This window comes from Nycticebus coucang, chromosome 2 (genome assembly GCF_027406575.1).
Source record: "Nycticebus coucang isolate mNycCou1 chromosome 2, mNycCou1.pri, whole genome shotgun sequence".
NCBI lineage: Eukaryota > Metazoa > Chordata > Mammalia > Primates > Lorisidae > Nycticebus > Nycticebus coucang.
The window spans coordinates 24,087,351-24,112,814 of NC_069781.1; the positions used below are offsets into that span (position 1 = coordinate 24,087,351).

A 25,464-nucleotide genomic window follows, 5' to 3' on the forward strand; every position below is an offset into this window, starting at 1 on the left:
ACACACACACAGAGTGAATTCTTTTTAAATGTCGCATAACTTTTCATCCTATGATTATACACTCTGCTCTCTTATCTGTGGGCATTTGAGTCATTCCCAATTCCTTACTACTGCAGGCAACACTTTGGCATTATCTTCTGGCATATGGGTTAAAAACTAGTCTAAAAATCTACTGATTCTCCTTGACAGAAGATTCAAAGAATTCTGTGCTTTTTTGTATTACTATCGTTGCATTGTAATAAGGGTCCTTCATATGTGATTCCACCAAACTTTACAGGACATGAGCTACCTTTTCACCCATGATTTCATAATTTTCACAAAATCTGAAAGTTGTAGATGGGATGGGTTTTCTTTACCTGTTTTGCTGGTGGGAAAAGTGAGGCCCAGAGGCAAAAGGGACTTATCTCAGAAATACAAAAAAAAAAAAAAAAAAAAAGAAACAGGGACGTAGCTTTCTTTGGAGAATCCACTTCCTAATCTCAGATTTTTCTCTTTAATCAGCCCAGTTACCTACAGTAAGCTGCCACCCTCTGAGTTTTTTTCTATGTCATCCCCAGATGGGGCCTGTAGTAGCGTCCTGATGATACTCACATGGTCACCACAGGATTAAGTAAAATGGTGACTACAGCACATAAATATAAGGCAGAAACTGAGTACTGGCAGCTGGGGCTGAGTATGGTCCACAGATGTTTTGTTTGGCTCAGCCAATGTTTTCAAAGAATTGAGCCAATATTTAATAATTGGGACATTTTACATTAAAAAAATGAAGATTTCTGGCTTCTCTTGAAAAAAAAAAATCAAGAGATCTGACAACCACAGATCTAAATTTTTACATAACAACAACCAGCTATATTGACTAGCAAGCACGCCTTTAGACAGGGCCAATGCTCTGCAATTTGCCCTAGTCCTCACCACTCCCTATTGTCCCTGACACTGAGGTCATGGCACAGTCACGATCTATCTCTGTGCTTGCACTGATGTTTCTGCTATTGTGGAGAAATACTTTCCTGTGTTCATTTCTCTTCCCAAATGGAAAATCAAATAGATTTGAAGGAGCCACACAATTTTTCTTATACACAGCTCACTTCTATTCTCAATCCCTCGAGGCATTTCAGTTTATGAGTATTGTTGCAGGGGATTATTATTTTTATTAGATCATTATTTCCCAGCCAAGAGAACAATAGGCAGGCATGGTAGTGACCTTTCTGGAAATAACAATAGCAAGCCGTTTCACAACACTGGCTCTGCTTTAGATACTGGGTTAAGCCCCCTACATGTGGCAATCTAGAGAATTTTCCAAACCCTATGAAGTAGGTAATATTACTATTCTTATTTTACAAAAAAGAAACTAAGGTGTGGAGAGGTTAAGTAACTTGGCCAAGATTAGCATTGAAAGGACTCGAACCCTGACAGTCTAACTCTACAGTCCAGGATTTCAAGCCCTATGCTCTACTAAGATTGCAGGTGCATGTGTGCGTCTGGGTGTACACAGACCAGCATGCTGTGCGCACACACCCGGACAAGCCACGATGCTGGGTTTGTAAGGACAGGCTTACAGGATGACTGAACAGAAAGAGCTAAGACATTGTGGGTTAAGGACTGAACGCTGCCCTGGAAGGCAGAATGGCTAGATCTTAGTCATTCCCCTCTTGGTTGAACTCAGTTTTCCATCTTGAAAATCAGGTGGAGACAAGTGGACTTCAGTGATCGCTAAACTGCCTGCCAGCTCCACTGTTCTATAGTCCTCTCACAGACAGCCTCTGGCAGCAAGGGGATTGGGGCCTACAGCCAAGACGATCTGAATTGAGCCAACAACCTGAACAGGCAGAATTTTCCCTCAAGTTTCCAGGTAAGAGCCCAGCCCAGCCAACACCTTATGAGATCTTGAGCAAAAGACCCAGCTGAGTGCTGGGTCCTTCTTTTAAGCCACCACGTTTGTGGTAATTTGTTATAGCAGCAATAGAAAATAAAAACAGATCTCTTGTGGCAGGTTGAGTCCAATGACAGAAAATGGCAGCATGTGGTTTCTTGAGGTTCTGAGTTGTGTGAAGAAGTGGGTTTGGGAAAGGAAAGCAGTGAGTCTGGCTTCCTGGGGGCGCAGTTCCTGAGAATCAGACCTAGAGCATTGGTCAGATTTGGATGTGGAAGAGGAGGAGCTCCCTCTGGGCCGAAGATGAGGGGATCTTCACTGGTCCCCATAAAACACTCATGCTAGTGCCAAGAAGAGTGTTTGGGGCTTGCAAACACGCTGCTGAGGAGGTGGGGGTGTGTGTCAGGGAGAGCAAGCTTTACATTCTGGGAGCATCCCAGGTTCATGAGCATTGCAGAGAATCAATACCCCTCTTCAATGAAAATGATAAATGGTTATACTAGTATTTCACATTTTCATCCTGTGACATATTTCCTGTGCTTCTGTAAAGCTATAGAATCCAAATTGAGAATGTAAATGGCCAGTTAAAGAAGGAGTTGTTTGTAGGATGAAATTCTTCCTTCATAATCACAAAATTGTGATAAATTAAGCCCCTCTGTTGATTTTGCCTTTGTTGCATTTTTACCCCACAAGTCTAGGTGGCTTTGAAGGCAGAGCAGGGTTATGGACCTCTGCGCTGATTCAGTTCTGTTCAACATTTATTACATATCTACTGTGTGCTATGCACTATCCAAGTAAAGAGTGTAGGTAGTCACGGGGGAGCTGAGGTTTTATGGCTGAACAGGAGATAGTTCCCTCTCTGACTTCATCTCCTTGTGGGCAGTGTGGACTGAAGTGCTGTTTCGCTGTGTTTAAAGCAGATCAGCAGAGCCGGGACACACGCTGTATTCCCCGGCGCTCGGGCCTTGATTTGCCCTGTGCCACTCCTTCCCATACATTTCCTCTATTCCTGCCTTCAGCTCTGGCTGAAATCTGATCTGTTGGAACTTGACAATTTCTAGTTTTAAAAAATCCTAATATAACACATACCTTCGGACTCTGCAATTTGCCTTCTGGGAATTGATTCTTTAGAAATAACTATGAATGTGCACACTGATGCATGTTTAAAGTTACTCATCCCCGGGTTGGAAACACTTGGGTATTCGCCAATGGAAAATTAGTTACACAAATTATCACATATCCAAACATAGAATATCTATGCAACTACTCAAAATAATGTAAGTGCATGTTTATTGTTTTGGAAAGAAAATCAACTTATGATGCTGGAAGGAATCTAGTTTATAGAATCATATAATAATACCACAGTTTGGTAAAATAGTCTATGTAGAGAGCATGTCTAGATTTGTGTATTCCTAATTATTAACAGTTTTTTCTCTTTAGATGTTCTTTTCTAAATTGAAACAGCGAAATTGGATTGTTTTAAAATTATAATCACCAAAAAAAACTAGATTTAAAAACTCCTCTCCAACCTTCAATGCCCATCCAGGGGCACTTCAATGGCATTCAGCTCCAGGAAGCTGTCCCTGCTGCCTTAACTGTGACTTCCCTGGCACTGGCCTCACATAATATTCATGGGTCTCTATTTTGGCAATGATCATGTATTTGCCCTGTGTTTGGTTTTATTCTTTTCCTTTGAAAGACTTCAGTATCCTTTAGGATGGTGTCTATGTCTTGTCCTATTGGAAGAAGACAAGCATGGCCTTGGTATGTCACACACGTTAACAGTTATTCGTGAAACTGTTGATTGGAGTCATGGAAATATCTGTTCCTATATCCCCCAGTGTCCTGGGGCTGGTCCAATTCACTTTGTCCTGAGGCCTGAACTGTGATCAAGGACCAGGCCAGGAGCTCTATATGACAAAGTAGCATCTTTATTTCTCTGTCTGTCCTGACATCATCGATTTGAGCCAAAGAGCTGATTTACAGGCACCTTTCCTGGAAACCAGTTTCTAGGCCACACAAGCAAGGCTAGTGCAGGATTAATGTTTCTCCAGCAAATTGAAACAGTGTGAGTGGTCAAAAAAAAAACAACAACAACAACAACAAACACTCACATGCTTGTGTGATTCTTAACTATTTATTAAATTTCTACTTCATCCTTTAAGATTTAAATGAACTTTAGTTCAAACCACATCTGAGATATGTGTGGTAGATGGTAGGATCACCTACCATCATTAGCATCTCCTCTGTGGCAGCAAATACATGTCACCCAGTGTAACTCGGGCAGGGACAGGTGACTTTCTTTGACCTATTAGACACAATTAGAAATTTCATTACTAGGGTGGCGCCTGTGGCTCAGTGAGTAGGACGCCGGCCCCATATACTGAGAGTGGTGGGTTCAAACCCAGCCCCTGTCAAACTGCAACAAAAAAATAGCCAGGCGTTGTGGTGGGCGCCTGTAGTCCCAGCTACTTGGGAGGCTGAGGCAGGAGAATTGCCTAAGCCCAGGAGTTGGAAGTTGCTGTGAGCTGTGTGACGCCAGCACTCTACCGAGGGTGATAAAGTGAAAAAAAAAAGAAAAAAGAAATTCCATTACTGAGCAGAAACTTTAAAAGTGGTTCATTATCTTCCCCTTTTCCTATGTCTTGCTGATCAGCCACAACCCCCATCGGAGCTACTCCAGCAGCCTGAATCCCAAAGTGGAGATATTATAGCTAAATGAAGAACATCGGACAGAGAAGCATTTGTGCTTGGGCTCAGATTGTGGGTTGGGTTCTTTTGTTCCCACAGCATTCATGTCCTTATCCTGACTAATAATCCAGCGTCCCTCCCAATATCTTCAGGGATTTTCAGAGGATCCCTCCTCTGGTTTTGTATTTTGCCCTTTACCTAATTAAGTCTTATCTTGAGTGACAAAGAGCTCCATTTTCTTGATGTCACCCAAAACACCTAAATAGGTTATTTATGTATTTAGAAGACTTTTTAAAATTTTGCTTTTTAATATTTTTCTCAAACAGGATTTCAGGATATAGACAGGAGTCTGACTTACGGCTTGGGTGTGAAGGAGGTTATTCACACTGTAGCATCACAAAGTACTTCCTACTGAAAACTGATATTCCTGGTCATCTGATATCTTTTGGCCACTTTGCCACTAGGATTTTTTCATGGGTCACTATTATCTATCGCAGGGGTTCTCAAACTGCGACCCATGGGCCACCTGAAGCAATGTGATTGTATTTGTTCCCGTTTTGTTTTTTTACTTCAAAATAAGACATGTGCAATGTGCATAGGAATTTGTTCATAGTTTTTTTTTTTTAAACTATAGTCCGGCCCTCCAACGGTCTGAGGGACAGTGAATTGGCCCCCTGTTTAAAAAGTTTGAGGACACCTGATCTATAGTTTCTAGCCTTTTGTCTTGATGCCTGGGTTCTCCTCTTTCTTCTTCTCTCTTTCTCCTTCTCATTTTTATTCCTTCTCTGCTCTCTGTCACCTCAAGATTCTTGTTCCCTTGTTACACAGAATGTTTAGCTTTTCAAGGTCTCCTTCCAGCTAATGCTCTCATAGCTGCAACTTCTCCCAAGCAGTGTTCCAATGAATTTTTCAAAATAAAGACTGTTCCTTTCCTGAGATGAACTCCAGATCCCACTGTTAAAATTATTTTTTCCCAGCACACACATAGAGATAAATAGAATGACCCTTATTCTCAAGGTACTACAGGTCTAGAAGTGAGACACACTTTCCAAGACCCAGTGATAATTTATCCACAGCTGAGACTATCTCCAAGATATTGAGCTGGAAGCTTCTCCTCCATGAAGAAACATCTCTAAGCAGGTTCTGGTTTAGAATACCCCATGTTGCTCTTGACTCTGAGTACCTAGAATTTTCACTTCTCTCACAATATTAAAGATATATATTATTCAAACACAGTTTTAAATAATCCTATTTTCAAAATGAAAGGAAGTCTTTAAGCTAAGTTTGCAGGGCCAGGCAAAAGTACAATTACAGATAGCACTGTGAACGTGGGAGAGGAGAGCTGCCTTCCCTGTGCTTCTGAGTTTATCAATGAAGAGAAAGGCAAAGGATGGTGGGATTTCTGATAGAGGAAAAGCCACAAATGGAGGTCCCCAGACTAAGTGCATCTTCAGGGAAGACAATAGACTCAATTAAGAGTTGGAATTGTAAAAGAATGCAAATATCCCAAACAAAACATAATTGAGCGGAGAGATGAGACCTGATCCCATAAATAACCCACCATAATTAGAACTTATCAACAGTTCCTATTAAAGAAACATCAGGCAGTCAAGTACTAGAAGCCTGGGAAAACTGAGTCTTAATTAAACCCTCACCAGAATTAGTGGTACCCATATCCTCCACATCCCATTTCCCCAAGTCTCAAGTGTAGGGACACCAGGAAATGGCTTTGTTCCATGTAATCACATAAAAGGAATTTGTCCCCTTCACAAGGACTGATACAGAGGGGCTGGGCTCTAATTCTTCAAACACCACCTTCAGAGAAACCTGGCTGAATTTCAGTAATCCCATGGAGAAGCCACACCCACAATCTTCTTAGAAAGAAATGGTTATATTTTCTTAATTACATTCCTCTGCTCAACACCTGCTTTGGTTCCCTAATGCCTCCAGAATATAGTCCAACCTCCTGAACTTGGACTTCCAGGAGGAATTCAATCTCAATCCTCTCTTCTCCATTCTCTAAGTAGGGCACATTCTTTGTTGGCTCCCTTTTTTGCTGAGCCAGCCTCCCCAGCCTGGGAATGTCCTTTCTCTTATTTTCTGATCACCAAAAATCTCACTAGAATCCCACTATTTCACCAGAAATGTTCTTATGAAGGTCACCATCTATGTTGACTCTTCAGCCCTTCTCAGGAGTGTTTGATCTGTGTGTCTGTTACCCCTTCTAGGGAAAGACTCTGCCCCTAGTTTCTGTGACTCCATACTCTCTTGGTTTTCCTCCTAATTTCTCTGACCACCTCTCCTCGGTCTTTTTTTCAACTCTTCTTTCCCTCACCCCATCTAAAGCTGTGACTTCTCTGGTTTCTTACCTTTTCACTGCCCCAGAGATCTCTTCCACACCGCATCTCTATGCTAATGACTCCCAGTCCTACCTCCAACCCTGATCTCTCTCTGCAGCTCATGATCCATATACCCAACTGCCTAATGACGTTGCCAACTGGATATTCGATAGCATGTCAAACTCAGCACACCCAGAATCTTCTAGAACTACCTCCCTGTCCCTCCACTCCCTCTACCACAGTTGCTCTGCCTCCTGCATGCTCTAGCTCCATGAACACCCTCCATTTCATTCCATGACTCAAACTCAAACCCTGGACGTCTTTCCTCCTACTTCCCTCATCCCATCTCTTGGGTCGGCAAACTTTTTCCTAAAGGGCCAGATAGTAAATATTTTAGGTTTGGAGAGCCATGTGGTCTCTGTCACTACTCGACACCATGTCCTCTTTCTCCTGTTTTAAACACAGGCACTGCTCTGCTAGTGCACAATGGCTGTGTGGTATGATTTCTCAGCAAGTCAACAGAGATCCTTAAGTCATTTCCAAACATTTTATTTTTCAAAGAAATAGATGACAGATGGGTTGGATATGATGCAAAATTTAAAAGATTAAAAAAAACTGAAAACCTTGCCCCCCAGACACTCAGCCACCTTGATGAAAGGATGCACTATTACCAGCTCCAAGTGTATCTTTCCAGAGATAATTTATGCACACACAAGCATATACAAATGCCAGCATATTATATGCTTGATTTGAAAACTTGCTGCCAATGTATTTCTCTTCTTTAATCCTCACTATCTATATTGCAATCTCATGTGAACATTCTACATTCTTATTATAAAAATTTAAGATTTTTTTCTCTTTTATTGTGTAAATTTTAAAATGTATATGCAATATCCAAGACCTACAAAAAGGTTTAAAAATAATGCCTTGTATATTCACATACCTGCCACCCAGCTTAAGAAATTAAACACTGCAAACACAGGTAAATGTCCTTTGCATACATCCTCTGGAGTACCCTCTCCCCACTCCTTTCTATAGGTAATCACTATTCCGATCCCCAAACATTTTTTCATACATTTGTTATATATGTTCTGTCTCTGAGCATAACCAGCATGATTTTGCATGTTTTAAAGCTTCATCGTATATCATTCTATGTATGTTCTGCCCTGTTGTCATCTTAAAACTATGTTTGTCAGATTCATCCTTATATATGACATCCTTATATATGACATGCTATGGAATGTCCAGTTGGCAATATATATACAACTCCTGATTCTCTAATATCCACTATGGTATAGTATTATGTTGTATGACTGACCAGCCTACAATTTAACCTTTTTCTCTTGTTAGGTGTTTTTAGATTGTTTCTAACACCATTGCTGTGAAGACCATCCTTATACATGTTTGCTAACATACAGAAGCAGTTATTGTAGGCTTATATAATGGCAAAGCTGGTTCATGGAGTATGCACTACTCCAAGTTTCTAAATATTGTCCACTTATTTTCCAAAGGGCTTTCACACTCTCATAACTGTATATGGGCTACTGTATATGGGCTCCTATTGTTTCACCTTCATTTTTTTTTTAATTTGCACAAATTTATGGGGTGCCTGTGCAATTTTTTTTTTACATACATAGACTGTGTAGTAGTTCTCAGGATTTTTAGGGTATCCATCACCTAAATAATGTACCTTGTACTTATTAATGAATTTCTGATCATCTACCCTCTGCCCCCACCCTTCTGAATCTCCATTACCTAGCATTCTACTCTCTACGCCCACATGAACACATGTTTCAGCACTCATTTATGAGTGAAAAATGTGATGTCTGTCTTTCTGTGCCTGGCTTATCATGACCTCTCATTCCATCCATGTTTTTGGAAAAGACATGATTTCATTCTTTTTTTAATGCCTGAATAGTATTCCATTGCATGTGTGTTTATACACACACACACACACACACACTTTCTTTGTCCATTCATCTGCTGATGGACACAGGTTGATTCCATATGTTTGTTATCATGAACAGTGCAATGATAAATATATCAGTATAGATATCTTTTTGATATATTGATTTCTTTTGCTTTGGATAGATACCCAGTAGTAGAATCATTGGATCAAATGGTAGTATTATTTTTAGTTCTTTGAGACATCTCCACAGCATTTTCTGTAGAGGGTATTCTAATTTACTTTACCACCAACAGTGTATGAGTTCCCTTTTCTCCACATCCTCACCAATGTGTTTGTTTGTCTTTTTAGTAATAGCCATTTGACTGGGATAAGAAGATATTTTATTGTGATTTTGATGTGCATTTCTCTGGTGAGTAGTGACATTGAGCATTTTTTCTTTTTTTGTGTGTGTGGTTTTTGGCCAGGGCTGGGTTTGAACCCGCCACCTCCGGCATATGGGACCGGCACCCTACTCCTTGAGCCACAGGCACCGCCCCAACATTGAGCATTTTTTCATACACCATTTCTAGGTCTTCTTTTGAAAAATATCGGTTCATGTCCTTTGCCTACTTCTTAATGTGATTATTTACGTTTGTTGTTATTGTTGTTGCTGAATTATTTGAGTTTCTTGTATATTCTGGATATTAATCTGTTGAATGAATAGTTTGCAAATATTTTCTCACATTTGATTGGGTTTCTCTTCACTCTGTTGATTATTTCTTTTGCCATGCAAAAGCCTTTTAAGTTCAATATAGTCTCATTTGTCTATTTTTGTTTCTGTTGCTTCTACTTTTAAGGTCTTAGTTACAGATTCTTTGCCTACTAGACCAGTGTCCAGAAGTTTTCTCCTAGTATTGTTATGCTTACATCTTTAAACCATCTTGAGTTAATTTTTTTATTTGGTAAGAAACACAGGTCCAATTTCATTCTTCTGCATAGGGCTTTCTGATTGTCTCAGCACCACTTATTGAAGAGAGTATTCTTTCTTCAATGTATGTTCTTGTTGGCTTTATCATAGATTAGTTGGCTACAACTATGTGGCTTTATTTCTGGGTTCTGTACATGTCATTGATCCATGTGTTTATTTTTATGCTAATGCAATGCTGTTTTGATAACTATAGCCTTGTATCATAATTTAAAGTCAGGGAATGTGATACCTCTAGCTTTGTTGGGGTTTTGGTTTATTTATTTATTTAGTTGGGTTTTTGTGTTTGGTTGGTTGGTTGGTTCAGGATTTCTTTGTCTATTTGGGCTGTTTTGGTTTATTTATTTATTTAGTTGGGGTTTTTGTGTTTGGTTGGTTGGTTGGTTGTTTGGTTCAGGATTTCTTTGTCTATCTGGGCTGTTGTTATTGCTGTTGTTCCATTAGAATTTTAAGATTGCTCTTTCCTAATTCCATATTGTTTGGGCAGTATGGGAATGTTCATGATATCAATTTCTTCCAATCCATGAATATGGGATATTTTTCTGTTTGTTGAGTCATTGACAATTTCTTTCATCAGTGTTTTGTAGTTTCCCTTGAAAAGATCTGTCCCCCTCTTGGTTAAATTTACTCCTAAGTATTTCATATTATTTTGTAGCTATTCTAAGTGGGATTGCCTTCTTTATTTCTTTCTCAGCAAGATTGTTATTTGTGTTAGAAAAGCTACTGATTTTGGTATATTGATTTCTGTATCCTGAAACCTTATTGAATTCATTTATAAAATCTAAGAGTTTTTTTGTGGACTCCTTAGGTTTTTTTAAGATAGAAAATCACATCATCAGCAAACAGGGATAATTTGACATTCTCTTTTGGAATAGGTATCCCTTTTATTTCTTTCTCTTGCCTGATTGTTTCACCTTCTTTACAGTGCTTTAGTATATAAGGCAGTCTTGGCAGGAAAGATGACATACTTAAATGGAATAATTAAAGGGAGTTTAAGAAAGAGATTTTTCTCATACTCATGAACTGGAAATAAAGGGAACAACTATAGTTGGTAAAGAATCCACAATAGAGAGCCACTGGTTCCCTCAGGCTTGAAGGGGTAGACATGGAAGTGTTACTAGAACTCTAGAAAACTGTACCTGTAGAAGATGCTCAATAAAAGAGGTCACCTTCAGTAGAACAACACAGCCATAGTCAATGCTAGGCAGAGCATAGAGAGAACCAGGGAAATAAATCTCAAGCTCACAGTCTTCACACACTTCATTTTCTGGATGGCAAACAGTGCAGAGTGGACTGGAGCAAAATAGAGACTACCTGGCACTTGGTATTATTAGTTTTTAAAATTATTCCTAAACTGATAGTGTAAAATTGTATCTTATTGTGGTTTTATTTTGCATTTTTCCAATATCTAAAGAAGTTGGCATCTTCTTACGTGTTTATTGTCCATTTAACATCTTCCTCTATAAATTGCCTCTTCCTTTGCATGTTTTATTCTACTGAGTTGTTTTGACAATTGATTTGTAGATGTTCTTTATATATTCTGAATAATAATTCTTTGATGGGCATATATTCATTGTCTTTACCTTTTCACAGAGTTTTTGATGAAGAAAGTTTTAAATTTCAATGTAGTGAAATTAATTACCTCTTTGATAGGTTGTGCTTTGTTCATTTTGTTTAGGAAATCCATCTTTATTCTGAGTTCATAAAAATATTCTATTTGTTCTTATAACACTTTCAATTTTTAATTTTTTATATTAGTTTGTTAATCCCCCTGGAATTTATTTTTTTATGTGGTGTAAGATAGAGGTCAGATATTTTTTTCATATGCACTACCAATTGTCCTAAACAGTTACCCTATTATTCTCTGTTAATTGCACTTTCAGCTCTGTTATTTCACAGAATGATGGATCTGTTTCTGAAATCTCAATTTTGTCCCACTAATTTATTTCTCTATGCTGATTGTAAACACAATTTTAATTGCTAAAACTATGAAAATAGACTAGATATCCACTGGAGCATTCCCCTTCTTTGTTCTTCTTTTTCAAACTTGTACTTATCATGACTCTTTTCTTTTCCCTATACATTTTTAGAATCAACTTGTCAATCTCCACAAAACAATCTATAAAGTTTTAACTGGAAGTACACTAACTTTATGAATTAATTTTAGGGAATTTACAATATTATATTGAGACTTCTTATCCATGGACATGGTATTTCTCTCCACTTAAGTTATATCTGTCTCTAACTCTTTTCAATAAAAGATTAACTATTTCCCTACAAATGCTATGCACATATTTGGTTAGATTTATTCCTATGCTTCTTGAGTCCTGTAAACTATCACAAACTTTAAAATTTTATTTTCTAATGTCTGTGGCTGGTGCACAGGATATGACTAATTTTATGTCCTTACATCCTGAAATCTTGCAAAACTTAATTATAATAGTTTATTTAAAGATTTTCTTAAGTTTTCTTAATTAAAAAAGAATTGACTCTGGAGAGGCACCTGTGGCTCAAAGGAGTAGGACATGGGCCCTATATACCGGAGGTGGCGGGTTCAAACCCAGCCCTGGCCAAAAATAGCAAAAAAATAAAAATAAAAATTGACTCTGCAAAAAATGATGGCTTTATTTCATCCTTTCCAAATATATTACTTTTTATTTCTTTGCCCATCTTAACGGGTTGGCTAGGGTCTTTAGTACAATACTAAATGAAAGTTGTGTTACCGGGTTCCTTGCTTTTTCCTCAATGTAAATGGATTGCTTCTAACACTTTGTCACTAAATATGATGCTTGCCTCTATGTTTCTCATTCCTTTATCAGGTTAAGAAAGTTGCCTCTGCATGGGGACTGGTCGGGAAGATATATTTTCCTGCATAACTCAATCTGTACCAAGGATTGTAGTTTCCTCCTTGCCTTCCCTTCTGTGTGACCCTTTACCCTCCCTCCAAAAAAAGGTTAAAAAAAAAATACCCTGTTCTGAGTTTTTCCTCCCTTTAGTTCAACCCCTAACCCTCACCCCCGGTGTCCTTCTTAGAGATAAATAATAAGAAAACATCTTTCAGAGCCACATTAAATAAGAGAAACTGGTATACATTATTTTTTCTTTCTTTTTAAAGATGACTTTTAGAACCCTGAAATACATATAGGTGAGACAATAGATATAAAAGATCTTTAGCCAGGCCTTTCTGAAGGAGTCCTCTGCAAAAAATGGTTCTAGTTGTCTGACAAGCCAACTATTGAACATCTTTACAACAATATCATGCTGACTTCTCCTGGTTCATTTTGTGTAAGAAGTCATTGATAACTGCTGCGGGGTCTATACATTAGTTGTAACTGGTTTAAAAAAACAAAGACTGTAAGTCTGTGTGTATCACTCTTTGCTTCAATGATATATATCATACTAACAAGCCTCACCTATCCAATGAGTTTTAGCTGTAAATCTCATTCCCTTCTTCCTTCCATATCTTTTTTCTTTTCTTTTCCTTTTTATTTCTCTTAAAAAAATTTTTTTGTATTATTAACAGAAACTCATATTTGGTGTGGCTTAACTGTATTTCAGAAGGTCATCAGATTGTGAGACTGCTTCCTTGAAACATTTTTGTGCTATTGTTTTAAAAAAATAATAATTAAAAAATGGTTGGCATTAATAAAAATGTCAATGTGAAAAAAAAAAAAAGAAAGTTGCCTCTATTCTTTCTTTCCCCAATTTTATTTATTTATTTATTTATTTATTTTGTAGAGACAGAGTCTCACTGTACCGCCCTCGGGTAGAGTGCCGTGGCGTCACACGGCTCACAGCAACCTCTAACTCTTGGGCTTACGCGATTCTCTTGCCTCAGCCTCCCGAGCAGCTGGGACTACAGGCACCCACCACAACGCCCGGCTATCTGTCCCCAATTTTTTATATGAGTAAGTGTTAAGTGTTTGGAAATAACTTCTGTATCTATTGAGATAATCCCATAATTTTTCTCCTTTAATGTTAGCCATCTTTATATTTCTGAGATATAACCAATTTAATAATGCTTATATAAATTTACAGTTATATTTGTTTACAAATATTTTTATAGTTTTGCATTTAAATTTATGAGTGTGAGTGATGTGTGATTTACATTCCTCATCATGTGCACATCTATTTTGCACCAAAGTCTGAGTAGCCTCATAAAATGAGTTGGGGAGCATTCCTTCATCTAGTAATCTCTCACAGAGTTCTGTGGAAGGCTGGATTATTTGTTACTTGACAAAGTGTTAGAACTCATTACTAAAAGTGTGCAGCCTAGTATTTTGAAGGCAAATATATTTTGAACTACTGATCCACTTTCTTCAAAAGCAATAAACTATTTAGGTTTTCTATTTCTTCTTCACTCAGTGATGATAGATACCAGAAAATTCTCCATTGCATTTAAGCATTCAAATTTCTTTGCATAAAAGTTTTCATAGTACTCATTGTTATATTGGTGGCTGCTCCCCTTTTTTGTTTATAATGTATCTTTATTTTCTCTCTTTCCACTTTATCAGCATTGTCAGAGGTTTTTCTATACAATTAGTCTCTTCAATAATCTTCTTCATTATATATGTGTTATTTCTTCTCAATTTAAAAAATTTCTATACTTAGATTAATTTTTTTCTTTCTCTCATCTTGCGTTTTATCATTTTTAATATTTCATCTTTCCTATATAAACACTGCAGTTATAAATCACCACCATACTCATTTTCAGCTGTTTTATATGATATGCCTAGATATGGTTTTCTTCATATTCATGCTAATTGTAGTTCACTGAGATTCTTAAATCTGTAAATTTCTTTCACCAAGTTTCTAAAAATTCTAGCCATTATTTCTTCAAAATTTTTTCTACCCAATTCTCTCCTTTCTCTTTATGAGACTCTAATTACACTATGTTACACCTAATAGAGTCCCGTAGGTCCCTGGGGTGCTGTTCGATTTTTTAAATAATAAATTTTAGCTTTTCGAGTAGTTTTAGACTTATAGAAAAATTATGACAACAATACAGAGAGTTCTTATATACTCCACACTCAGTATTCCCTATTATTAACACTAAAAAGTCCATGCTTTATTCAGATTTTCTCACTTTTTACCTTTTTCTATTTCAGGATCTCCTTCAGAATACTTCATTACATTTAGTCATCATGTCTTCTTGGGCTCCTCTGGATTATGGCAATTTCTCAGACTTTCTTTGTTTCTGAAGACCTTGGAAGGTTAGAGGAAGACTAGTTAGATATTTCGTAGAATGTCCCTCAATGGGGATTCATCTGATTTTTCCTGTCATGATTAGACTAGAGTTTTGGTTTCAGGGGAGGAAAACCACAGAGCAAAAGTGACATTTTCATCACATCATATTAAAGGTACATACACCAACATGACTTGTCACTACTGACTTAATAACCTGCCTAAACTAATGTTTTCCATGTTTCTCCCAGGGAAAGTTGTTTGTTTCTCCCCTCTTCACATTACACTTTTTGTGAGGAAGTCACTATGCACAGCCCACACATAAGGTGGGGGAGTTAAGCTTCACTTCCTGAAGAGTGAAATATCTATATAAATTAGAATTCTTCTATACAGGAGATTTTTATTTCCTCACATTTATTTTCATATTCACTGATCTATATAAGAAAAGATTCATAGATTTTTATTTCATACTTTGGGTTATAATACAATATTACTTATCCATTTTGTTTCTCAGATTGCTCCAGTTTGGGCCATTGAGAGCTCTGTCAGTTGGCTCCTGTGTCCCTTTGACATACCCCCGTTATTGTGGAGCCTTGTTTTTATTGCTTCAATTTTTACTTTTCAGTATTGTAAGATGCTCCAGGACACAGCAAGAAGGTCCTGCCTATGAGTCAGAAACGGGCTCTGATCAGACATCAAATCTGCCTTCATCTTGGCCTTCCCAGCCTCTAGAACCGTGAGAAATAAATTTCTGTTGCTTATAGGCTTCCATGTTTATGGTATTTTGTAATAGCAGCCCAAATGGGCTAAGACAACCCACTTGGAGATCTAGTTGAAAGACCAAGGATATTTAATCTCTGTAGCCTCAGTTTCTTTACATATAAAATGGGTGATAATTCCAGTCTCACAGTATTATTGCATAATGAAATAATATATATTCAGCTTAGGCTCTGACTCAGCATACATGCTCAAGAAAACATTAAGAAACTATCATTATTTACTCTACATTGGGGTAAAACAGGTGTTGATAATTTGGCCATTTTATACATTCTGGATTGCTTTATTTGTAACTGTTTTGGTAAAATTCCTGGGTGTCAAAATAATGGTGAAGAATTTTCGATAGAACCTGAGATTATGTTTTAATCAAGCACACTATCAACTTGAAAAAAATTCAAGACTATTTGTGAAGATAGGATCAATTTTATAAGGGTCGAAGTGTAAGTGAAAGTGCTTTTATCAAAGCTACTACAAAATATGAGGGCTTTGATAGCTATTGCATTATCCACTAATGATACTTTACCCAGAAGTGTTTTCTACTAGATTTTTTTCAGTGTGTTGGTGAGGCCAAATAAAAAAAAAAAAGGCAACTTTTGCCAGAAATAGCATAGCTTGATTCATCATCATTTTAGACAAATATGTAATGAAACAGGAAGTAACTTTGAAAGCCCTCTTAACTACACTGATACACATTTGTTTTAGCTACAGCAGAGGGAGGTTCCTAGATTTGAAAAGAGAAACACCACAGGTATTTCTTCCTAAAAGGACAGTGGGAGAAAGCATTCCAGAAGTTCTGATGCTTATAAAAGGAGAAATCTGGATTCTTAAAATATTATGACTCTAAGACAGAAGACAAACGGCCTGGGTCCCAGCCCAAGGCAACATCATTGCTTTCTGCTTCCACCTTTTACCCTAGCACTGGTGAACTTGGAACTGTAAAGTGTATGGTTTACATGCCTGGGCTGAGGAGTCACACAGGAGTCATTTTGAGTTCTACATTGCAACTTTCCAGTCATGTGACCTTGGGCAGTGTACTTTCTCTCAATAAAAAAAAACATTGGCAAGCTGTTGGTACTATACCTAGTTTAGAGGAAGTATTAAGTATCAGCTATTGTTTTTATCAAGCAGCTCCCTCATGAACCCATGAGTTAGGCAGAAAATCTTTTGTTGTTCTCCAGTTGGGAATCATTTTAAGCTCTTTTACATTAAAGACAGAATAGTATGCAGTAGGATACAACTCTCATTAATTTTTAGCCTCAAATATAAGACTTCAAAGCATTTTCCATTTTGTGATCACTGTGGTGGGTATTGCCCCCCACTCCCAGGTAGAGGATGGAGAGGGCATCTGTATAGGTCAAGTTCTTTCTCACTTTCTTCTACTGTTAGGGAGGTTTGGGAGGGCAAGTCTGCAGAGCACAGATGGAATCCTTATGGCACCTCCATTCTTAAAGACCTGGAAAGAAAAGGACAGGCCAAGATCAACCAGCAAGCAGGAAAGCCAGAACTCCAAACCCTGTGGGTGCATCCCACAGCCCAGCACTTTTCCCTCTATACAGTGAGTGGATCCTTGGTTACCCCTGCCAGGGCCAGGGTCAAAGGTGATTCTTTGGTCAACATTTACAAAACGCATTCTTAGTGCATCTGAGATTTTTAAATCACACCTCCCCCCTCTCTTCAACATTCATTTCTTTCCTGCAAATAAGCAAAACACACTCTTTTCCTTGAAATTCTGCATGTTCAGCGGGATATTTTTGGGCATTGAGGTGGATTGTAATGCAAATGCCCTTGATTTTCTTGGGACTCTCTTTCTCCTGTGAATTTCAGTGAGTGATAGGCCCCCTTGAAATAAATGTGCTTTTGATAGATGAAAATTCTCCTTTCCCTTGTGAAATGTGCTTGGTGGCAGATACTTCCATTTGGTGGAATTTGTTTAATAACTCAGTGTCATGAGGGGCTCAGCTGAGCAAATGTGTAAGATGAAGTGAGGACTCAGGGCGAGGGCAATCTGCCTCTGCAGTCTGCCAAGATACAGTAAGCCAAAAACTGGGTCACCATATCAACCAAGAACTAGGAACTGGAGTGACTGGAGGTAACTACGTATTATTAGGTACAAAGAGCATAAGCCAAGAGTCAAGGTCAGCAAGGGTAGGAGGGGTGGATGCAGTTGGGCACACTCAGGAGTGGGACCAGTGTCCCAGCAGCCGCTATTGATTTGGTCCTTTGTGTTGAAGCAGCAGCTGCCACAAAAACCACTCTATTTAGAACCAAGCATGCTTATTTGTTAGTGTCCTCTGTGGTGAGCAGTCTGCTGTGTTGTCCACTGGAACCCCTGAGGGTTCAAAAGAGTTCTGTGCAGTGGTTCCCACTCTCAAGAGAAGCTTGTTTAAGCTGACTTGTGGGAGGATCAGCAGCACCTTCCAGCATCATGACCTCTAACATCACTGTCATAGCCAAAGGTCTTGGTGGATGTTAGCCCAGAGATGGATAATAGCAGAAGAAAAAGCAGTTGTTCAGAGGGGACACTACAGCTTTTGGCTATCATCATATGGAAGAATTGTCTTCCAATCAGAGCAACCCAGCAACAAAGGCTGTCTAAGAGAGCTTCCCATCACTAGAGGTATGTGACTTCCAGAGGGCTTCCAGTGCAGAGTGGTGGTTGAACTGGACTGTGGCAAGGTCTCTTCTGCACTCAGATGCTGTGATTCACATCAGCCCTGGGGAGAACACTCTGGCCTGGCTCCCCATTGCCTTCTGCATCACGCAGCCTGACTCTTGGCATGTGGCCCTCTGTAGTCTAACCCCAGTCTCACCTCTTGCCATTCCACCATGCAGCTAGCTCCCTGGGTTCTGTCTTGAAGCCCCTGGGATTATCTCAGTAGGCTTTGTTCCCTCTCACATCTGGGCACTTCCGTAACACTCTCCCTGTTACACCATCTTTCCTATGTCCATCATCTGGTTAACTCCTGCTCATCCTTCAACTCCCTTCCTCCTAGAATGCTGCATTCCTAGGCACTGAGAATGGTTCAGCTGTACTTTCCATTTCATAACATATGACATGGTCTATCTGTGGTGACTTCAAGCACTGAGAGCACACAGAAGGCAAGGAAATGTCCATCTTACTCAATTTTGAATCCCCACTGTCCAGTGCCCTGCCCATCACCTAGTAAATCCTCAGTGCAAATCAATTGATTTGAAAGTGGTTGAATGTCTGGAGCCCCTAGACCATGGCTACCCTGTCCCCAGATCTCTGCTGGTCAGTTCCTTAGGCCACTGGCTGAGCACAGAATTTGGTTTCTTGGCTGACTTTGGAAGTTTGAAGTTTAGGTAGTTAATTTTCTTGAAATCAAGTTTTCCCCACATTAGTTCTATGAGTAAGGACATTTTTTAGAAGGTTAACTAAGGCAAAAATAAGCGAGAACATCTATCTTCTTCCCCCAGTGAGAGAGGATGGCATTCTCCATGCTAAGGCAAAGTTGCTAATAAATGGAGCAGTCAACATGGAGAGACCAGGATTCTAATTCTGGATCCTTCATTAACTGCTGTGTGACCCTGGGCTAACTGCCTATCCTCTCTGGACATATTTCATTTAGCAAATATTTATTGCAGTCCTACCATGTCCAGCACACTGGCATGGTTGAGTATCGAAATAATTGAACACAGATGTGATCTTTGTACTCATAGAATTTACAGTCTAATGGAGAGAAACACAATACATTAGAAAGCAAATAAATAAATATCTGAATGTAAGTTACGACAAGAGTTACCAAGGAGCTAAACAAGGTATAGTAACATAAAAGTGAAAGAAACAGAGGGAATTCTGGGAAGATGGCCGACTGGTAGCATCCCTCAGCAGAGGCTCCTGAGCAGAGGAAGGAAAACTGGACAGAATCAGACTCTATGAAGCCAAAGGTGGGGAGCTGAGCCAAGAAAGAAGTTCAGCAAGCTGTAACTCCAAGGAAGAGCATTTAAGAAAACAAATTTCAAGTACAAAGCCTATCAACTAGAGGATGGGAGACCCCTCCCCCAAGCAGGAGGCCTGCCGCAGGCTATCTGTGAACGATCAGGGAACAAAAGACCTCTCATTTTACCTTGCTAGAGAGAGCCGCTAAACTCCAGGTCTTTTTCTCTAGGAAGGTCCCACTTATGAACCTAGACACCACCCCAACAGGCATAAAATTGAACACATATTTTCCCCCACAAGTCCAAACTCCCAGTCCACCCTTCTCCCTCACATGGCTCATGTGGTGGTCTGAAGTTCTGCCCCCTGAAGAACACAGAGTGTTTGGTCTTGTCTTGAGAGATCTGGGCATAGTGTGGATCACCAGCCATCAGGATGGAATTTGTGACTAATGGGGAAGAAAGAGGGTGTGGGAAGAAAGGGACACTTGACAGGAGGAGGAGCAGTCCCCTGGTTATGACTATGCCCAGCCAGTGGTGGTGTTGACCCTCAGTTTGGGCTGTGTCTGGCAGGATGGGGTGCAGAACCCCTGGCTCTGACAGCCCTCACAGTGGGAGAGTGGTTGTCCCATGTGGACTGAATTTGGCAGACAGGGCTGTTCTCCAGCCCCTGCTGGGCCTTTGAGCAGAGGCTTGCTAGGCATGGACTGAGACCTGAGAGCAAGGGTGTGGTCCCCTGACTTCAACAGACCCCTGGAGCAGTGGCTTGCTGGGTGCGAACCAAGACCTGAGGACTAAGGCATGGTCCCCTGTCTCCAGTGGGGCTGGTGAGCAGAGGCTTACTGGGTGAGGACTGAGACCTGTGTGAGGGATGCAGTGCCCTAACTCTAACAGAGTCTATGAACTGAGGCTTGCCAGGCAGTGGACTGAGACTGGCAGGCAGGGATATGGCTCCCTGACTCCAAATGGTCTGGCAAGCAGAGGCTAGCTGGGTTGAACTGAGACCAGAGGGTGGGGCCGGTGCCCTGATTCCAACAGAGCCTGTGAACAGAGGCTTGCCAGGCAGTGGACTGAAACTGGCAGGTGGGAGCATGGTCCCCTGACTCCAACTGCTCTGGCAAGCAGAGGCTAGCTGGGTGTGGACTGAGACTGGTGGGCGGGGGCATGGCCCCTGGCTCCAACTGGGCCTGTGAGCAGAGAAGCGGACAACAGTGTGGACTGACTCTGGTGGGCAGGAGTGTGGATCCCTGGCTCCAATTATGCTATTGGAGACCCTTGAGCCCCTCTCTGTTGAGCAGGGTTTGCACTGCCTGAGACAATTTAATTGGAACCCGTGTCTGGGGCTGTCCAGATAGGGACATTCTGAGGTTGATCATCGAAGTTCTGTAGTGGAAAATAACTGAAGGGTGGAGGCTGGGCACCACAGCTGTTTGTATCTCTTCACAGTTGAGATTTAAACCTAATACTGTGGCTTCTTAGGATAGGGTAGAGGTTGACTGATATCAAAACAGAGCTAGCTTGCACTATCTCACCTAGTAGGTCCTCAGAGTCTCTGGTGAAAACTCTGAAAGGGGCCTTTGTAAGGTTGTAGGAGATAAGCCATGATTACAAAGCCCAGTGCTTTGGTAAGGGGCTATCTCTACTACCTGTGAAACCCAATTCAACCTCACCCTACAAGTTCAAATAACCAAACAGTGGAAAATAAACATGGTGCGGACCCAACAGAAGAACTCTGGCAACATGAATAACCAGAGTAGATCGATTCCCCCAAGAAATGACAAAGGAGATATAACTGAAGATCCCACACACAGACAAATGGCAGCAATGTCAGAAGTCGAATTCAGAATATGGATTGCAAATAAGATAAATAGAATGGAAGAAAAGATAGAAATTGAATTCCAAAGAGTAGTTCTAAAGTTGTCTCAAGAAATTAATGAATTCAAAGCCCAAGTCACCAAAGATATGGACATAATGAGAAAAGAGATAGCAGAGCTCAAGGAAACGAAAAATTTAGTTGAGGAACTCCAAAATACAGTAGAATCCCTCAGTAATAGGGTTGACCAGGCAGAAGAAAGGATCTCTGAAACTGAAGACAAAACTTTCGAATGCCCCCAAACACTCAAAGAGGCAGACAAATGGAGAGCAAAAACTGATCATTCTCTGAGAGAGTTGTGGGATCACTCCAAAAGATCAATGTTCACCATATAGGAATTCCCAAAGGAGAAGAGGAAGGCCCTAAAGGTACAGATGCTCTACTCCAAGAGATTTTGGAGGAGAATTTCCCAAGCATTGCAAAAGATACAGAACTTCAGACAGCAGACAGTTTCAGCACCCCAGCAAGACTCAATCCAAATAGAGCATCTCCTAGACACATTGTGATTAACTTTGCCAAAGTTAAGACAGAGGAGAAAATTCTGCAAGCAGCCAGACATAAGAAAAGCATCACCTACAAAGGGAGAAATATCAGAATGACTGCAGATCTCTCAGCCAAAATGTTTCAAGCCAGAAAATGGTCATCAACCTTCAGTCTCTTAAACAAAACAACTGAGGAGGCGGAGCAAGATGGCAGCCGAGTAACAGCTTCCTTGCATCTGGGCACCGGGAGTCTGGGGAGATAGGACTCCAGGCATCTCTGGCTGGTGGGAACTGCCTATCATCACTCCTATGAAGATACAGGGAGTCAGCGAGAGACTTCTGGACCCCAAGAGGAGGACTAAAACAGTGGAAAACCGGCAAGTGGTCGCGTGTGTTCAATCCGTCTAAACCCGCCCACAACTGTAAGTTCAGTAGCAGCGAGACTGCAAACCAGAAAGGCCTTACCTGGAAACTGTTTTGATGTCCTTGGACTTGGCACTGAGTTGAACTGCCTTGGGGAAGGCCTGAGCGGGAGTGCGGAGAACTTTGGCCGTTGTCTAGGGCCCCAGTCTGAGCCGCTGAGCCAGATGGAGCTAATAGTGTTTGGCGGTGGGTCACACGGATCCATTGTCAGTGATCTGCCCCGGCAAGCTCCGCCCTCAGGGTCGCAGAGCTAGAAACGGGTGGGAGCTGGTAACCCAGCAACCAAGTAGCCTAAGGGTGGGGTTTGAGCAGCCTTGCAGCCCTAACCCTCAGGGGCAGAGTGAGACCGGTTTTGGCACACTGAGTAAGTGGATAGCCACTTCAGCAGCGATTCCAGCGAGAAAGCTGGGAAAGCTTCTGCTCAGAAAGTCTACAAGTTCAAAGTGACTTTTAAGTAGGCTGAAGAGAGATTTACGGTGTCTACCTGCTGGGGTTTGAGAAATCAGCAGCCTCCAGTCGTATCAGAACTGTGACTAACATCTCATACCCCAGAAGACCACGTGTTGCCCAGACAATATTCAATAACATATACAAACTGCTTTGTTTTTGGTTGTGTATTTTTTTCTTCTTTTTTTTTTTGGTTTGGTTGTTTTTTTTTGTTTGTTTGTTTGTTTGTTTATTTTCACGTTGCTGATGTTCTTTTGTTTTTTTAATTTCAATCTTTTCCACACAGATCCCTTTTTCTTTCTCAATTTTCCTAGTTCAATTATAATTTGCCATTGCTGCCTTTTTTAATAACTTCAACTTCATTTTTGCTAGTGTTTCTACCGATATAATTTGGGTTTTCACCCAATTTTATCCCCGTAAAGTTTTCTGTTTGCTTCTTTTGGTTTGATTTATAGCATTTTTGTCTTTCCTCTCTACTTCGTGGAGGTGGGGTACTGTGTCTGATCAGGTTAGCAAAGAGCTGCTGACCTCAAGGGAACCACGCAACTGGGCACCCCCAGAAGGTGGGTTTTTTTAAGGTTGTGTCAAAGTACCCTACTGTACACCTATATTGCCCTGTCTCCCTCTTTCTGTGCCTCTCTTCTTTTTGTCAATATTCCTTATACCCACCCCCTCTCCTTTCTCTATCTTTCTTTTTTTCTTATCACTCGGTCCTCCTTTCTTTCATCCCCTTTTTTTGCTCTTCAACCTTCTCACCCTTCTGGTCCTGTAACCCTTAGTCCACAGGCACAAGAACTTAAAGAGCAAGAGGAAGTGAAAGGAAAATTAGGGCAAGGAAACAGATAAAAGAAATCACTCATGAGGAAGAATCAGCAGAAAACTCCAGGCAACATGAAGAACCAGTCTAGAACAACCCCACCAAGGGACCATGAGGTAGCTACTGCAGATGATTCCACCTGTAAAGAAATGTTAGGAATGACAGAAAGGGAATTTAGAATACACATGTTGAAAACAATGAAAGAAATGATGGAAACAATGAAGGAAATTGCTAATAAAGTGGAAAATAACCAAAAGGAAATCCAAAAACAGAATCAAATAAGAGATGAACGATATAAAGAATATAAAAAGGATATAGCAGACCTGAAGGAACTGAAACAGTCAATTAGGGAACTTAAAGATACAATGGAAAGTATCAGCAACAGGTTAGACCATGCAGAAGAAAGAATTTCAGAGGTAGAAGACAAAGTTCTTGAGATAACTCAGACAGCAAAAGAGGCAGAAAAGAAGAGAGAGAAAGCAGAACGTTCACTGTCAGAATTATGGGACTTTATGAAGCGTTCCAACATACGAGTTATACGAATTCCAGAAGGGGAAGAAGAATGCCCCAGAGGAATGGAAGCCATACTAGAGAATATTATAAAAGAAAATTTCCCAAACATCACCAAAGAGTCTGACACACTGCTTTCAGAGGGATATCGGACCCCAGGTCGCCTCAACTCTAACCGAGCTTCTCCAAGACACATTGTGATGAACCTGTCCAAAGTCAAGACAAAAGAAAAGATTCTGCAAGCTGCCAGGAGTAAGCGCCAGTTGACCTACAGGGGCAAATCCATCAGAGTGACCGCAGACTTATCTAATGAAACTTTCCAAGCAAGAAGACAATGGTCATCTACCTTTAATCTACTTAAACAGAACAATTTTCAGCCCAGAATTCTGTACCCTGCTAAGCTAAGCTTCAAAATTGACGGAGAAATCAAATCATTTATGGATATACAAACATTGAGGAAATTCGCCACAACAAGACCAGCTCTACAGGAAATAATTCAACCTATTCTGCACACTGACCACCACAATGGATCAGCAGCAAAGTAAGAACTCAGAAATTAAAGGACAGAACCTAACCTCCACACTGATGCAAAAGATAAAACTAAGCAATGGACTCTCACCAAATAAGACGAATAGAATACTACCACACTTATCAATTATCTCAATAAATGTTAATGGCTTGAATTCCCCACTGAAGAGACATAGATTGGCTGACTGGATTAAAAAACACAAGCCATCCATTTGCTGTCTGCAAGAAACACACCTGGCCTCAAAAGACAAATTAAAGCTCCGAGTCAAGGGTTGGAAGACAATTTTTCAGGCAAACGGAATTCAGAAGAAAAGAGGAGTTGCAATCTTATTTTCAGATACATGTGGATTTAAAGCAACTAAAGTCAAAAAAGACAAAGATGGTCACTTTATATTGGTCAAGGGAAAACTACAACAAGAAGACATTTCCATTCTAAATATTTATGCACCCAATTTAAATGCTCCCAGATTCTTTAAGCAGACCTTACTCAGTCTGAGCAATATGATATCTGATAATACCATCATAACAGGGGACTTTAACACACCTCTTACAGAGCTGGACAGATCCTCTAAACAGAAATTAAACAAAGATGTAAGAGATTTAAATGAGACCTTAGAACAACTATGCTTGATAGATGCATATAGAACACTCCACCCCAAAGATAAAGAATATACATTCTTCTCATCACCCCATGGAACATTCTCCAAAATTGATCATATCCTGGGACACAAAACAAATATCAACAGAATCAAA

The 25,464-nt window shown here is 40.1% G+C and overlaps 1 long non-coding RNA gene across 2 annotated transcripts in view; it reads right to left on the reverse strand.

Annotated features, from left to right (window-relative positions):
- Nucleotides 1–22,504, reverse strand: part of LOC128576829 (uncharacterized) — a 37,513-nt gene extending 15,009 nt beyond the window's left edge. The window contains exons 1-3 of one of the 2 annotated variants that reach the window (XR_008377493.1): nucleotides 22,452–22,504; nucleotides 17,105–17,187; nucleotides 14,867–14,978 (exon numbers count right to left, since the gene is read on the reverse strand). This is a non-coding gene — a long non-coding RNA (uncharacterized LOC128576829). Of the gene's footprint in view, nucleotides 1–14,866; nucleotides 14,979–16,814; nucleotides 17,188–22,451 lie in introns of both variants that reach the window. The other variant, XR_008377492.1, reaches the window with a different exon arrangement.
- Nucleotides 22,505–25,464: the final 2,960 nt, after the last annotated feature.